Consider the following 17,198-nt stretch of genomic DNA (forward strand, 5'->3'; position numbering starts at 1 on the left):
GTATAGGAGGAAGATAATCTCTGCTTTGGACATATTGAATTTGAAATATATGTGGCATCCATATGGAGGTTTCCAAAAACTATGGAGGTAGAAATGAGCTTGGAGAAGATTGAGCAAGAAGTGGGAAGATTATAGGGAGACAATCTTGACAAAAGCTAAGATGACTATCAACTTGGAAAATCTAAAAGACATTCTAAGCATTAAATAGATCACAATTAGAAGAATTTAGGGTCAAATGGATCTTGGGTGCATTTGGGAATAAGAAATATAAGTATTCTTGCTAGATCAAGGATGATATATGACTAGCAACCAAGTTCATTTTGACTAACTTGTTTTATCCTATTTACCTAAGGTAAATACCCTTGTGTATCCTGCAAGCTTTGACCCATTCCTTCCTTAAAGAGTTTCAGTAAAATACACTAAGTAGTTTAAGAACAATGCCCCTATACAGTCTTGTTGTACTATATCTTTCTTCTTGCTATATACCAAAAGATATAAGTGCAGTGATCCCCTGTAAATAGAGCACCCTAATAAAGTTCACCTTGACTTTGTGTGCCTTATTCCTTCGAATGTCCATGTCACAAGTAGAAACACCAGGTTATTTCAGTATTCTAGTCTACAATATTCTTCCAATCATCCTCCATTTTTCTCTCTTGCCCTAGTTGAGACAGCCTTTCCCTGAATAGAATGATAACAATCCCATTCAATTTGAATTCTGATTTCTACTCAGATAAGTGTCAGATATGTTGGGGATTATTCTGGACATGACCTATTCCCCAGATGGAGAGAATTGTCATAGGAACAAATAGACTGATGATCCTTATGCAGACCTATTGCTTGGTCTTCACACTGTAAATTATGGGGTTGAGAACAGGAGGCACCAGCAAGAGGATGTGAACCATGAAGATATGGATGAGGGGAGAGGCATGCTTTTCAGAATGGTGAACAAAAGACAGATCAATCATGGACACATAGAGGATGAGGACAGACACATATGGGAGGCATATGTTTTGAGAGCCTTGAGCCTTTCCTTCTGGGATGCAATGCTCAGCACATAACAGAAAATAAAGATATTAGAAACCAGAATAACCAGGGCATCAAATCCCCATAGAATAATTATCAAACTAATTCATAGATGCTATTGAACTTAATATCAGCACCAGCCAAATGAATCATGCCTTGATGTATGCAGTACTAATGAGAGAGGATATGGGAACAGCAGAAGGAGACATATGCAAGGCAGTTTATTGATGGAATAATAGAGAGTTCCTGAGAAAGACTGCTACTTCAGTCTTAGCAATGTGTGGTGGGGTAAGGATGTGGAATACCTGGGAGGATGACAGAATGTTACATAGAAGTCAAAGGCCATTGCCAGGAGCACTGATGATTCAGTGAGGGGAAGGTATGGATGAAGAATATTTGCAACACACAGGTATTGAATTAAATGTCCCTAGAGATGGAGCAGAGGACTTGGAAAAGAGATACAAGGATGGGAAGAACAGTGAGAGTCAGCATGGCCAAAAATAGTACCTGGGTTCATGGAGACTTGAGTCAGTACAGACTATATGAAGAATGGTACCATTGTCCAACGAGGCAGAGAATGCAGAAAAGGATGGAATCCCATCTCACACCCACTCACTCCTACAAGGAATTGAAAGACACAAAGGGGATATAAAATTGCTTCAATATGTATTTTCTTACTATAATTTGCTCTTTCCTTCCTAACCATTTTTTATTTATCCCTCTATTTTGTCTTTGTCTATTATATTTATTCCCTTGTTTTCACTTTTACTGATATTTTATGGTTACTGAATATGCCAAATGATCTATTTTATTATTAACAGCTGGTTTTAACTATAGTAAGCTTCCTGGTTCATAAGAAGTCTTTTTTTTTTTTTTTTTTGCAAGGCAATAGGGTTAAGTGGCTTGCCCACGGCCACACAGCTAGGTAATTATTAAGTGTCTGAGACCGAATTTGAATTCAGGTACTCCTGACTCCAGGGCTGGTGCTCTATCCACTGCTCCACCTAGTCGCCCCAAGAAATATTTTTAAAACACAAAGAGAAGTTTGAATCTTTGTTGCATTATCTGAAGCCTGTCCTGACCCTCTTGGAGTCAGGAAGACAGGAGTTCAAATCCAGCCTCAGGCATTTACTAATTGTGTGACCTCCAGCAAGTCACTTAACCCCAATTGTCTGGCATGTCATCACCTCCTTGATGTCATGGTCTGCTTCGAGAATGAAGGACAAACATAATTAGAAGAAACTTATCACCATAATTGTCAAAGGTTCCTGGAGACACATTGCTTCTATTTTTTTTTTAGGTTTTTTGCAAGGCAAACGGGGTTAAGTGGCTTGCCCAAGGCCACACACAGCTAAGTAATTATCAAGTGTCAGACCGGATTTGAGCCCAGGTACTCCAGGCTCTAGGGCTGGTGCTTTATCCACTACGCCACCTAGCCGCCCCGACACATTACTTCTAATAAGTGGTCTTTAATCTTCTGTCACATCTCTCTCCTCTCCCCTCCCCTCCCCTCCCCTCCCCTCCCCTCCCCTCCTCTCTCTCTCCTTCTCTTTCCCCCTGTTTGTCCCTATCTTTCTGTTTCTGTTCCCCTGCTTTTTTGTCTATTTGTCTCTTCTTTCTGTCTCTCTGTCTCTCTGTCTTCTCTCTCTTGCCCTCTCTTTCTCTCTGTCTGTTTCTGTCTCTATCTCTGTCTGTCCTTGTCTCTGTTTCTCTGCCCTTTTGCTCTCTCTGTGTTTTTCTCTTTTCTCTCTGTCTCTGTCTGTCTCTGTCTGTCTCTGTCTGTCTCTGTCTGTCTCTGTCTGTCTCTGTCTGTCTCTGTCTGTCTCTGTCTGTCTCTGTCTGTCTCTGTCTGTCTCTGTCTGTCTCTGTCTGTCTCTGTCTCTGTCTCTCTCTCTCTCTCCTTTATGTAATAGTATGACAGCAGTCACTTTGATATCCTGATGAGTATGCTACTGTGAGCAATACTCAAATCCCAGAACCAACTGAGAAACTTCCAAAGGAAATCCTTTTATTGGATATTTGTCTTGAGTTATCTTATCCTAATACCATTTAGTTGATTGAGTAACCATGAAAAACTGATAGACTAACATTAGTCAATACACCAATTCATTTAGTACAACCCCAGGTTAAAGAGGGAAACCAGAAAGTTAATGAGTCAAATAATTATCCAGGCCTGAGTACTCATGGACTAAACACTTTTACTGGATAATAAAAAAAACAAAACCTTGTTTGTTCGTTTGTTTGTTTTCCTTCTAATCCTCTATAACCTTCTCAAGAAAAAAAAACTTTTATCTTTTTGTGATGTCTAGTATTATTTATAGACTCTACTACCCTGGAAGATTTCTAAGGAGAAAATACAGCTAGTCAGTAAGACTACCATTATTAAAAAACAAAATAGCAGGCAGAGGGTGTATAATGAAGTTTCAAAATTCAAACAGTTCTCTTATTTTTCTGTCATCTGATGCTACTTAAACTCTCCTTTACAAGGAGCAAGGACTTGCTTCTACTTTAGACTCTCACTAAGATATAAGGTTTTAAATAGGAAAGAACAAATTTAAAGTGCAATTTACATTGTCTATTATTTCAGGCCTTGCTAGATTGGGATTAGAAAGATAAAGCAAGACAAAGATTTTCTTTCTTTCCAGGAAATCCTTTTCCTAATCAATATTATCATTAGAAATTTAATTTTCAGCAAAAAGTATTATTTTGATGCAGATTTCTGAATCATGCTTTGAAGATTTTTTGTCAATTAAGAAATATTCTAAAAAAGCAATTGAGAAAGTTTAGTGAAAGTAATAGTGTCTGTAGTGTCTATTGTTTGAGGTGCTGACAGTATACCTTGGAAAAATTGAGATTTTCTTTTTGAATAATTTCATTTGTGATTGTAAAGGCTGATTTAATTAAGTATATTCTAAAATTGAAGTATAATGTGACCCCCTTTAAAGTAATACCTATTCTTCAATAGTTTTGAAGTTTGACCTTTCGTAGGTCAAAACCTTTGTGCAAGCTCACTCAGACATTTATACAAGTTAAACTTGATATAGGGGAGTAAGTCAACATACTTCACAATTGTATGTATAAGAATTAAAGTATAATTACTCTGTGTTGGATTTAAAGGATATATATATATATATATATATATATATATATATATACATATATATGTAAAGTCTGAAGTCTAGTGTATATAATATATAATATATATATATATATCAATGCAAAAAGAAGAATGAATTGATTATTATGTAAAATAATTTGGGAATGTATTTAACCATATTGATGGTATTGGACTGGAAATAGGTTTTGTGTTTAAAAATCTATAATATAATTTATATTGTTGTCAGGCTTCTAATTTCCCTTGAATGATGCTTTTTTCAGAAATCATTATAAAGAAATGTTAATTTGAGAAAATGATACCCAGAGGATGATATAAGTGTATTATTGAAAAATTAATGCTTCCTTTGATAGACTGTAGTCACTTTGCTACTTCCAAATTGCCTTCCTCACTCCAAATATTTTCCATTTACTTTTATATATCTTGTATATAACTAGTTATAGATATATGATGATGCATTTATTTGTGTTTGTCTACCATTCGTATATAAACTCATTTTTGCCTTTCTTTGTTTCTCTAATTCTTACTACAATTCCTGATATAAAATAAAGGTTTAATAAATACCTGTTGAATCATTTAAAATATACAACTTCCTGATGTTCTCATCTATTACATCTCATTTAAGAGGAAAGAGTAAATATTTCATTATCCATTTTCTGGAATTAACATTTTCAGCTGAAAAAAGTTCAACTTCCTTTTACTGATTTTTTTTCTTGAAATCAGATCTCCAGTCATGAAACTCTATCCATTGTGATACCTAGTTCATCATTTATTTTTAAAGAGTTGTTCATTTTTTTTTTTATCTCATGTTGCCATTCAATTGTTTCAAATTCATGGTGATTCATTTTGTGGTTTTCTTTGAAAAGTTACTAAAGTGAATTGCCATATCCTTCTCTAACTCATTTTCCAGATGATGAGCAGAGACACAGAGGGTTAAGCAAGTTGACCAGAGTCTCACAGCTTCTACATGTTGGAGGCTAGATTTAAACTCATGAAGATACGTTATTCTTAGTTCTGTTTTTTCATTCTGTGCCAGTTCATACAAATCTCCTCGTATTCATCTAAATTCTTCCTGTTCTCAGTTCTCCTTGAAACCTAATATTCTATTCTATTTCACTGTCATAGTGTTTTTATTCAGTTCCCAGTCACAGGACACTCATTTGATTTCCAGCTCACAAAAAAACATTGATATGAATATTTTATTATGCATTTGATTTTTGTCTTTATTTTTTAATTTCTTGAGGCATATGCCTAGTCACAAGGTCAATGAGTGACCATATATGAACAATTTAGTCCCTTTTCTTATGTAATTTTGAGTTCAACTTTTCATCCACAATCATTCTATAAAATTGTACCCTGGCAGATTAAATTATTTTCCTATAGTCCCTAAGAGCTTCTTATTCTAATTTCATATTTTATAATTATCTTTTTCAATTTGATTACTAACATGAAAACTTAGAGTTGTTTTCATTTGCATTTATGTCATCAATCATGATTGAAAGTATGTTTTCATATGATAGCAATATGTATATAACATTTTGTGTATGCCAGACATTATTCTAAACTCATAATTATTCTCTTTTTTCCTTAAAAACCCTGAGAGTTAAGTCTATTATTATCTCCATTTTACAGATGAAGAAACTGAGAAAAATACAACATATGGAACTTGCTGAGGGTCACCCATCTAGTAAATGTCTAAGACTGAATCTGAAATCAGATCTCCAGATCTTAGTGCTCTATCCCTTGTGATAACTAGTTCATCATTTGTTTTTAAAAAGTTATTTATTTTCTTTGATGTCTTCTTGCCATTCATTTGTTTCAGATTCATGGTTTTCTTACAGTTGCTAGAGTCATTTGTCGTTTCTTTCTTCAACTTATTTTATGAATGAAGAGGAGAGACAAAAAGGGTTAAGGACTATGACCAGAGTTACTAGCTATCTGAAGCCAGATTTGAATTCATGAAGATAAATTGCCTTTATTCCAAGCCCTATATTCTATTTATATTACCACTTAAATGACTCTTATTTTCTCTTTTCTATCAAGGAGTGACTTCTAGATGAAAAAATTTTACTATGACTTTACAGATTTTCTCTATTGCCTTTGTTCATTCATGTACAGATGCACTCATTATTTCATCAGTATTTCTTCTTTTAAATATTTCCTTAACTATTTTTGTGATAATCCCTTTCCCCCTTCCCTTATCTGGTCTACTTTTTCTACCATTGGTTACAAAAAGATAGAAAAAAGTAGCCTTGAATTATAAGAGGACTGGGAGACACTGTGACACTGTGGGAAGCAGGATGGGTCTTAAATCAGAGGTACTGGGGTCACAATTTAGTTCTGCTCCTTACTTACAGTGACCATAGGCAAGTTACTTAGATGTTTGGTTCTTTGATCCCCCATCAATAAAGTGAAAAATGTAGCCACCTCACTAAAATTTCTTATTATTTACTAGACACTGTACCAAGTTCTGGGGATAACAAGAAATTTAAGATAGTCCCCGAACCCACACTTTAATGGGGACAAACAAGCAAATAACTATTTATATAGGATAATTAAAAGGTTATGTCAGATGGAAAGAAGTGAGAATAAGGAATATTTCAAAAGGTTTCAAACAGATTTAGGACTTTGAGATTTTAAGGAAACTGGAGAAGTTGAAACAAAAGAAAAGGAAAGGGAGAGCATTTATAGACATGGTTATAAAGTGAAGATGGCTGAATGAACTCTAATAAAGGAATCTTATAGGTCAAAATCTGTGATCCTACCAATGCTTCTAACAGTGACAATAATAATAATAATAACAATAATAATAATAAGATTAATATAACATCTATTTAGCACTTTGATTTACCAAGTTCTTTATATGAAATAATAATCTTCAAATAATAGAACCTACTCTAAAGCTTCTTATATAGTAGGTGAAGCTTTGTCTTCTGACTCCAACACCATTCTTTTCCTCAGAATATGGAATTGCCTAGATAATCTGAGGTTCTATTAGTAATTTTGAGCATTCAAGAGAAGACTGAGCAGGCAGGGCCAAGATGGCAGAGAGAAGACAGGCACAGTTCTAAAGTCTCCTGATCTCTTCCCCATCTATCACATAAAACAAACCTCTTAAAAGTAATCGGAACCAGGAAACCCAGAAAGAAAAGCCAGGAGAGGAAAATCTACCTCAGGATTTGTCTCCCACAGGAGCCTTGGCTGAGTACCGGCAGGTGAGTTCGAGCTCCCAGGGAAGATCAGCCAGACCAACAGCTGAATCGGAACCAGGAGTCTGAGGGCCCGAGAGCCGGAACTGCTGGATCAGCGGTGGGGCTGGATGAAGGGGGCTTGGGTCCGCGGGGAAGCAGAGGCGCTGGTGTTGGTGCTGTCCCCCTGGAGCTTGGGGATGGGGCTGCGGGGAGAGGTCTGGTGCAGGACAGCTGCGGACACCATCCCTGGGCTCCTCAGGTCTGAGAAACTTTGAGCCCGACTCCATTGCACTGAGGCCTCTTCTCAAACAAATGCAAATTACTTCTGCCTCAGGCCCAGGTGTGTGAGCAAAAGAACCAGCCCAGCTGAGGAATCACCTCAGGCCAAGGTAAAGCCCACCATTGAGTGAAGGTAAAAGAATTCAATAGCTCCAATTGGCTCCCTCAAGCAAAGGGAGAAGGCCTGGCAACCAAGGTCACAGACACCCCAGAGAGGGCAACCAGCTCCTCCTACTGGCTATCCAGAGAAACTGCACTCAGTAAAGCCTTTAGAGATCCCAAGCCCAGGTGAACCAGCCCCACCCAACTCAAGGTCTTAGCATAATGAAGAAGGGTCAGAGGAAAGGTGGACCCATAGAAAAATTCCTGGAAGGGAAAGACCCCAACCCAGAGAGACCTGGAACCTCTGAGGAGAATACAATCTGGTCTCCAGCACAGAAAGACTTCCTTGAAGAAATAAGGAAGGAGTTTAAAAATCAACTGGAAAATTTGGGGGAGACAATTAATACCTTGCAAAATGAGAATAATTCTCTCAGATCTGCAAATGAGCAAATGCAAAAAGAAATTAATTCTCTCAAAACCTCAATTGGTCAAATGGAAAGTTCTTTCAAAAGTAGAATCGATCAATTGGAAAAGGTTAATGAAGAAAACTCCTGCCCCCCCCAAAAAATGGAGTCTACAGAAACTAATGACTCCACAAAACAGCAAGAGTCAGTTAAACAAAATCAAAAAATAGAAAAAAATAGAAGCAAATGTGAAATACCTCATCAGCAAAACCACTGACCTCGAGAATAGATCGAGGAGGGGAAACCTGAAAATTATAGGACTTCCTGAAAACATAGAAGAGAAAAAAAGCCTGGACTTAATATTACAGGATCTAGTGATGGGAAACTGCCCTGACATCATGGAATTGGAGGGCAAAGTAGTTACTGAAAGAGTACATCGATCCCCACCAGAAAAAGATCCTAAAAGAAAAACACCAAGGAATGTTGTGGCCAAACTCCAGAAGTATCAGATAAAAGAGAAAATCCTGCAAGCAGACAGAAAGAAACAATTTAAATATCAAGGAGCCACAGTAAGGATCACACAGGACCTAGCTGCATCAACTTTAAGGGATTGAAGGGCCTGGAACGAGATATTTCGAAAAGCACGGGAGTTTCGAATGCAGCCAAGAATCTACTTTCCTGCAAAGCTGAGCCTTCTCTTCCAGGGAAAAAGATGGACATTTAATGAAATGGAAGAATTCCAAAAATTTCTGATGAAAAGACCAGAGCTAAAAAGAAAATTTGGATATCAAAGAGGAGGTTCAAAAGACACATTGAAAAGGTAAATAAAAGGGGGGGGGGGGCGGTAAAAGGAAAAAAAATGCAATCCAGCAAGTTGAAACTGGCTATATCCCAGCATGGGGGGGTAGAGAGTCTCATAAATCCTGAGAAGCCTGAGAAATGTAACTCTAACAGAGAAAATATACCTAGCCAGAAATGCTGGACATCCATGACCTAACCATGAGACTGATATCTAATGGGATGTAACTGGCTTTAACTCCACCAGGGAGAAAGACTCTAATACAGGAATTTGGACTCTATTCAACAGAATATAGTGAACTAGAAGGGTCAGACACTCGGAATTTTCTATGGCTTAGATAGAATGATCTAAAAAAAAATACACTACCTCCCTAAAATGGGGGACAGGAAAGAGACGGGAGGAGGGAGGGGATTGAATGGGACAAATCTCATTACACTAAGAGGTACAAAAAAACCTATGGTAATAGAGGGGAAGAAGGGAGTAGAGGAGAAACACCTGAATCTTCTTCTCATCAGACTTGGCTTAAAATCAACCTACACATACTCAGTTAACTTACAAAACATCTAACCTTTCAAGAAGTAAAAGGGGAAAAGAGGAGGAGGGACAGAGAAAGGGAAGGGGAGTGGAGGAAATAAGGGTAAATAACAAAAGGAAGGGAAGGGAACAGGGAAAGGGGAAAGAAAGGGGAGGGAGTGATATAGGAGGGCAAACACACTGAAGGGGGTGGTATTCAAAAACAAAATACTGGGGAATATGGATAAAAGGGGGAGAAGGGGGGAAATACAAACAGAGGGAAGATAGCACAGAGGGCAATAAAGAATTAGTAATCATAACCTTAAATGTAAATGGGATGAACTCTCCCTTAAAACGTAAGCAAATAGCAGAGTGTATTAAAAACCAGAATCCTACAATATGCTGCTTACAAGAAACTCATTTGAAGCAGAGAGATACATATAGAGCAAAGGTAAAAGGTTGGAGCAAAATATATTTTGCTTCAGCTGAAGTAAAAAAAGCAGGGGTAGCAATCCTTATCTCAGACAAAGCAGCAGCAAAAATAGATAGCCTTAAAAGAGATAAGGAAGGAAACTTTATCCTCCTAAAACGTACCATAGACAATAAAGTCATTTCAATATTGAATATATATGCACCCAGTGGGACAGCACCCAAATTCTTCGAGGAGAAGCTGAAAGAATTACAGGAAGACATAGACAGCAAAACTCTACTAGTAGGACATCTCAACCTCCCACTATCAGATCTAGATAAATCAAATCATAAAAGAAACAAGAAAGAAATTAGGGAGGTAAATAGATTGTTAGAAAAATTAGATATGGTATACTTATGGAGGAAACTGAATGGGGATAGGAAGGAATATACCTTTTTTTTCTCTGCAGTACATGGAACTTATACAAAAATTGACCATGTACTAGGACATAAAAACCTAATGATCAACTGCAGAAAGGCAGAAATAGTGAATACATCTTTCTCAGATCACAATGCAATAAAAGTCATATGCAATACTGGGCCAAGGAGATATAAACCCAGAGCAAATTGGAAACTGAATAACCTCATCTTAAAAAATGAGTGGACCAAAAAACAAATTATAGAAAGAATTAAACATTTTATCCTAGCTAATGATAATAATGAAACAATATACCAAAAGCTATGGGATTCATTCAAAGCAACTCTCAGGGGATATATTATAGCTCTAAATGCTTATATGAATAAATTGGAGAAAGAGGAAATCAATGAACTAAACATGCAACTAAAAAAATTAGACAAAAAATAAATCAAAAATCCCCAATCAAATACCAAATTAGAAATTTTAAAAATCAAAGGAGAAATTAATAAAATTGAAAGCAAAAAAACCTATTGAACTAATAAATAAAACCAAAAGTTGGTATTATGAAAAAACCAATAAAATTCATAAACCTCTGGTCAATTTGATTAAAAAAAAGAAAGAAGAAAACCAAATTGCTAGTATTACAAATGAAAAAGGTGAACTCACCACCAATGAGGAGGAAATTAAAGTAATAATTCGAAATTATTTTGGCCAACTTTATGCCAATAAATTTGATAATCTAAGTGAAATGGATGAATATTTACAAAAATATAAGTTGCCCAGGTTAAATGAAGAAGAGATTAAATACCTGAACAACACTATCTCAGAAAAAGAAATTCAACAAGCCATTAGTGAACTCCCTAAAAAAAAAATCTCCAGGGCCTGATGGATTCACAAGTGAATTCTACCAAACATTTAAGGAACAATTGGTTCCAACCTATATAAACTCTTTGGAAAAATAGGGAAAGATGGAACTCTGCCTAACTCTTTCTATGAAACCAATATGGTACTGCTACCTAAACCAGGAAGAGATAAAAGAAAATTATAGACCTATTTCCCTCATGAATATAGATGCAAAAATCCTAAATAAAATCTTAGCAAAACGACTACAACAAGTCATCACTAGGATAATCCATTATGATCAAGTAGTATTTATTCCAGGAATGCAGGGTTGGTTCAATATTAGGAAAACTGTTAGTATACTCAATTATATCAATACCAAACCTATCAGAAACCATATGATCATATCAATAGATGCTGAAAAAGATTTTGACAAAATACAGCATCCATTCCTATTAAAAACACTAGAGAGTGTAGGAATAAATGGACTGTTCCTTAAAATACTGAGCAGTATCTATCTGAAACCATCAACAAGCATTATACTCAATGGGGAGAGGCTAGAGGCATTCCCAATAAGATCAGGGGTTAAACAAGGGTGCCCATTATCACCACTACTATTCAATATTGTATTAGGAATGTTAGCATCAGCAATTAGAGAAGAAAAAGAAATTAAAGGAATTAGAATTGGGAAGGAAGAGACAAAACTCTCACTATTCGCAGATGACATGATGGTCTACCTAGAGAATCCCAAGAAATCATCTAAAAAACTACTGGAAACAATTAGTAATTTTAGCAAAGTTGCAGGTTATAAAATAAACCCCCATAAATCCGCAACTGTCCTATATATGACTAGCAAGAAACAGCAGGAAGAGCTAGAAAGAAATTCCGTTCAAAGTAACCTCAGACTCTGTAAAATACTTGGGAGTCCATTTGCCAAGACAGACTCAGAATCTTTTTGAAAACAATTATAAAACACTTCTCACACAAATTAAATCAGATTTAAATAACTGGGCAAATATCAACTGCTCATGGATAGGTAGAGCTAATGTAATAAAAATGACAATTCTACCAAAACTACACTATCTGTTTAGTGCCCTACCAATCAAAATTCCAAAAAATTACTTTAATGAGCTATAAAAAATTGTAAGTAAATTCATATGGAGAAATAAATAGTCAAGAATTGCCAGGAGCTTAATGAAAAAAATGCAAATGAGGGTGGCTTAGCACTACCAGATCTAAAATTATATTATAAAGCATCAGTCATCAAAACTGTTTGGTATTGGCTAAGAAATAGAGTGGTGAACCAGTGGAATAGACTAGGTGTAAAAGCAGGAGAGGATTATAATAATCTGCTGTTTGATAAACCCAAAGAGTCAGGCCACCAGGATAAAAACTCCCTCTTTGACAAAAACTGCTGGGATAATTGGAAGTTAGTATGGAAGAAACTTAGATTAGACCAACACCTCACACCCTTTACCAAGATAAGATCCAAAAGGTTACAGGATATAGACATAAAAAACAATACTATAAGCAAATTAGAAGATCAAGCATTAGTCTACCTGTCAGATTTATAGAAAGGGGAACAGTTTATGACTAAGGAAGAGTTGGAGAACATCACTAAAAACCAATTAGATGATTTCGATTACATTAAATTAAAATTTTTTTACACAGGTAAAACCAATGTAATCAAAATCAAAAGAAAAGTAGTAAATTGGGAAACAATCTTTACAACTAATGATTTTGACAAAGCACTCATTTCTAAAATATACAGAGAACTGAGTCATATTTTTAAAACAAAAAGCCATTCCCCAATTGACAAATGGTCAAAGGATATGCAAAGGCAATTTACAGATGAGGAGATCAAAGCAATCCATAGCCATATGAAAAAATGCTCTAAATCATTAATTATTAGAGAAATGCAAACTAAAGCTTCGTTGAGGTACCACCTCACACCTCTCAGATTGGCCAGTATGACCAGGAAGAATAATGATCATTGTTGGAAGGGATGTGGGAAATCTGGGACACTATTACACTGTTGGTGGAGCTGTGAACTCATCCAACCCTTCTGGAGAGCTATTTGGAACTATGCCCAAAGGGCAACAAAAATGTGCATACCCTTTGACCCAGTAATACCACTACTGTGTCTATACCCTGAAGAGCTGAGGTAAAAGGGTAAAAACATTACTTGTACAAAAATATTTATAGCAGCCCTGTTTGTGGTGGCAAAGAATTGGAAATCCAGTAAATGTCCTTCAATTGGGGAATGTTTTAGCAAACTGTGGTATATGTATGTCATGGAATACTATTGTTCTATTAGAAATCAGGAGGGACGGGATTTCAGGGAAACCTGGAGGGATTTGCATGAACTGATGTTGAGTGAGATGAGCAGAACCAGAAAAACACTGTACACCCTAACAGCAACATGGGAGTGATGTTCAACCTTGAAGGACTTGCTCATTCCATCAGCACAACAATTGGGAACAATTTTTGGCTGTCTGCAAAGGAGAGTACTATCTGTATCCAGATAAGGAGTTGTGGAGTTTGAACAATGTACAAGGACTATTCCCTTTAATTCGGGAAAAAAAAACCCAGATGTCTTATGGTTTGATCTGATTACCTCTGAGAATTCTGTTCTCTTTAAGGATATGATTTGTCTCTCATCACACCCAATTTGGATCGAGGTACAACATGGAAACAAAGTAAAGACTAATGGAGTGCTATCTGTGGGGTGGGGGTGGGGGGAGAGAAGAAAGATTGGGGGAAAAATGTAAAACTCAAATAATATCTTTAATAAAAATTAAAAAAAGAGAAGACTGAAAAAATTGTTTGAAGCATATTTTAGTGTAATATTTATTATTGAATCCATATCTCTATTCATGTATTACAGTATTAATTCACTATTAAGTATTGTATTACCTCATCTTCTACAAATATGCAGGGATTACTTGATTTTAGAATCTTTAACGTGTTTCATTTGGGAGAGGGCAAATAGGTGGCACAACAAAAATGTAGGTAAAGGCTTGAAATTGAATCTTGCATATGATATTAAGAATTGTATGATTCTGAACACTTAGGCATTCACTTTTTTGGTTTCTTCTTTTGTAAAAGGTGGACCTAATAGCCTTATTACATAGAATTGTCATGCAAAACAAATGATATAACATATGGAATACTTTGCAAACCTCAAAGCACAAAATGATGATAGTTAATACATGATGATAATGATGATTGATAAGAGGAATGAAGATTTGATGTTTACTAAGATATTTGATTCAAAGTGTATATATGGATGTCATCATGCTTACCAGTGTAGGAGTTAGTTGGTTCTTGTTCATTGTTATCAAAGAAGGACAAAATGATATCACCATGTTTGAGACAAATTACAGTGTGTTCAATTGTAACTGATCAGACTAATATGAGGTCAGAATGCTCTACCACATGTCAGGCACAAATAGTCCATGTTAAAACCTGGGATGAGGTACTCTAAATTTACATATGTAATGCTTCCTTTGAGCGGCTCCAATTCTACCTTCCTCATGGAGTGCAGCACCTTCACTGATGAGGGCATGCCATGCTGGGAAGTCCTGTGCCAATATCTCTCATGCTGTAAAATCAATTCTAAAGTTCTTCAATGAGAGCTTCAGGGTGCCTCAGTATCACTTCTTCTGACCCCCACTCCTGTGTGGGTTCTCCAAAAAACTAATTTTGGCAAATGTATGTCTGTCATTCCATCCACTAGTAATGTTGGAATGCTAGGCAGTTTAGCTTGAGAACGGACCTCAGTGTCTAGTATTTTCTCCTGCCAAGTGATCTTCAGAGTCTTCCTAAGACAATTGAAATGGAAATAATTCAATTTGCTGATGTGGTGCTGGTAGACTAAGTTTCACAGACATTTAGCAATGAAGTCAGCATGATGGCTTTGCAGATCTTTAGTTTGGTAGTCAATCAAATCCTCTCTCCCATACTTTCTTTTGTAGTTTCCCAAAGAGTGAGCTAGCTTTGGTAATGCTTGTATGAACCTCATTGTCAATGTGTACCTCTTTAAAAAGGACACTGCCAAGGCAAGTAAATAAAACTTCCCCATTTGCTGATATTGATGTTTCCACATATGGATGGTGTGGTGCTGGCTGATGGAGCACCTTTATATTTTTTGGTGTTTGTCCAAAATGAGCAAACAGAAGAGAATCTATCCATACTTTGTTGTATCTCAGCTTCAGAGACTGCATTGAGTACTTTGTCATCTGCAAACAGAAGACCATACACCAACACTCCCTTGACTTTGGTCTTGGCTTGTAGTCTTTTCAAATTAAAGGCATAGTAGATGAAGCACTGGGAGTAGATGGGAGATTGAATCCAGCCTCAGACACTTGATACTAGGTGTGTGTGATCTTTGGAAAGTCACTTAACCCTGATTTCCTGGAATCCAGGATTATCTCCAGTTGTCTGGATTCGTATCCATATTGGACCCTGATGGCTCTGGAGGAGAAAGTGAGACTGTGACTTTGCATAGCACCCCCCCCACACACACACACACTCAAGAATGAGAGCTAAAGCATAGTGGAAAGTAATCATTAATATCTGCTCCCACATCACTGCCTTGTTGTAGAGGAAAGGCTTATGTAGCTTCATAAATCTGTGAGCAACTCCATGTAGGGTTAACTAAGATGGATAGCTCATAATGGGGAATTCTGACAAAGGGTCATTTATTAGAGAAAGACCAATACAGTATGTTTGCCACAAAAATTCCATGCAGCGTAATAAAAGTGCTAAAATGTCATGAAGAGTCAGACAGGACTGAATGACTGAACAACAACAAACCATTGCTATAGAGAAACAAAATCTTTGGTTGAGTAATGTGTTATACAGGAAAGGAAGGGAAATGAAAAAAAAGAATAAGAACCAGTTTCCCAGGGATAGGGAATGGGTGGAGTCAACACCAGTCAAAGCTTTGAAGAGGGGATGGGAGGGAAATTATACATATAACTTTTAAAATCAGACTATGATTATGGGAGCAGTCCTATCTTTTCATTAGAAGTTTTGAAGATGTAATTATTCATTATTCTGTCTTATGTTTAGTGTAGTGTTATCTCAATAAATTTCCCCCCCCTGAAGTGTCTCTGGTGTTTATTTCAGTGGTCAAGATGAGAGAGTGGAAACAGTACTAGATTTATTGTTTCAGTATAGCAGTATTGGTTAGAATGTTGACCTTGCTATGGACTAATTTGTTAATTTTGGCAAGTCACAACCTCTCTGGTTCAGTTTTCTCCTAGGAAAAATAAGATGGTTTATTTTGGAGACATCTAAAGTCTTTTACCATTTTTATATTTATTTTAATTAATTTATTAATTTTAAGAAATCTGTGAAAGAACTATTTATAATTTTCCCCAAAAGTATGTGAGCTACTGATGATAACATATGTTTGGAAGTTTTTGAACTTCAGATTAAAGGAGAAAGATTTTCAGGTAAGTAAGAGTGGCCTCTAATTGGAGGCAATTATGAAAAGTTTCCTGGATACTTTTGCTTTTAATGGGAGATTTTTAGTGGATCACTCCTTTGTAATGGAGCTGAATTAGAGGGAGGCAAAGGAATTTTTATGTTTGATATAGCATGAAGACTTAGGATTTGTAGGAAGGAACTGAGAACCATTTTTATTCAAGATTCCTTTTATTGGATCCAAACTGTGCCTCTGTGTAAGACCTTGTGAAAAATAACAAAATTGTTCTACAGCCCAGATCCTGTCTAACATTCTATTTGTCCCCCAATCTTAGCTGAAAATGCCTCCCTTACTTCTCCATTCCTGAGCTCATCTGTCTACTATCTTTGCCTCACTTTTACCTTTCAAGAACGCATTCATATTCTGGAGGATGTCTTCTCATAGTCTACTCACGTATACCTGTCTGTATTGTAAGTTTTCAAGGTCAGATTTTATAAATTCATTCCTGAATCTCTTATTGCTTAATGGACTAGACAGTTCTCAAAGAAGATAAGTCTTCCAGTGCTCTGGTTATTCAAAGAGTTGAAGTTTTCCACTTAAAAGACATTAATATTCTCTTGTAGTGGGAGATTTTACTCTGACTGAAATACAACTAGGAAACCCTTGTTAAAA

General features: G+C 36.3%; 1 pseudogene; it reads right to left on the minus strand.

Annotated features, from left to right (window-relative positions):
• Positions 1–830: 830 nt before the first annotated feature.
• LOC141507769 (olfactory receptor 51L1-like) lies at positions 831–16,968 on the minus strand (annotated as a pseudogene).
• Between the last annotated feature and the right edge of the window lie 230 nt (positions 16,969–17,198).

Source organism: Macrotis lagotis, chromosome 1, assembly GCF_037893015.1.
Source record: "Macrotis lagotis isolate mMagLag1 chromosome 1, bilby.v1.9.chrom.fasta, whole genome shotgun sequence".
Lineage (NCBI taxonomy): Eukaryota > Metazoa > Chordata > Mammalia > Peramelemorphia > Peramelidae > Macrotis > Macrotis lagotis.